Here is a 1,074-nt window from a genome sequence, read left to right as displayed (position 1 = left end):
TGCAGGGGGTTGGAATAGATGATCCTCGTGGTCCCTTCCAACTCTACAATTCTGTGGTTCATTGCTTGGATTACTGCAATGCGCTCTACGTGGGGCTACCTTTGAAAGTGACCCGGAAACTACAACTAATCCAGAATGCGGCAGCTAGACTGGTGACCGGGGGCGGCCGCCGAGACCACATAACACCGGTCTTGAAAGACCTACATTGGCTCCCAGTACGTTTCCGAGCACAATTCAAAGTGCTGGTGCTGACCTTTAAAGCCCTAAATGGCCTCAGCCCAGTATCTCTGAAGGAGCGTCTCCACCCCCATCGTTCTACCCGGACACTGAGGTCCAGCGCCGAGGGCCTTCTAGCGGTTCCCTCATTGCAAGAAGCCAAGTTACAAGGAACCAGACAGAGGGCCTTCTCGGTAGTGGCTCCCTCCCTGTGGAACGCCCTCCCTTCAGATGTGAAGGAAATAAGCAGCTATCTTCTTTTTAAAAGACATCTGAAGGCAACCCTTTTTAGGCAAGTTTTCAATATTTAATGCTGTATTGTTTTTAACACTTGATTGGAAGCCGCCCAGAGTGGCTGGGGAAACTCAGCCAGATGGGCGGGGTATAAATAAATATATTATTATTATTATTATTATTATTATTATTATTATTATTATTATTATTATTATTATTATTATTATTATTGGCACACAGAGGCAGCTTGTCCAACATCCAGTCTTGTTCTGATCTGCAGGCAAAAGGGCCGTTTCCGGCCAGCAGATGAACGCAGCTCCGTTTGGCAAAGGAGCGCCTCGCTCCTCCTGCGCGCCGCGGTCTCCCGGCGTCGGGGGCGCAGCCAGGCGCGCGGCTGTGCGTCCTCAGCTCCCCCCTGGACGTGCGGCGCGCCTCCATCCCCCGGCCCGTCTGGAGGGCGCCGCATCGCCGCGCTGCAGCTCCCCTCCCTCCCTCCCTCCCCGTCGAGGCGCCTCCCTTCTGCAGCGGCGGGAGGCGGGCGGGCGGGCGGATCCCGCCCCTTCTGTGCCAGCCCGGCGGGCGCCTCCGGCCGCGATTGGCCGCGGCGGGCGCGTGTGCCCGCCC

This window comes from Podarcis vaucheri, assembly GCF_965113315.1.
Source record: "Podarcis vaucheri genome assembly, chromosome: 17".
Taxonomy (NCBI): domain Eukaryota; kingdom Metazoa; phylum Chordata; class Lepidosauria; order Squamata; family Lacertidae; genus Podarcis; species Podarcis vaucheri.
This window is presented reverse-complemented; position numbering follows the sequence as displayed.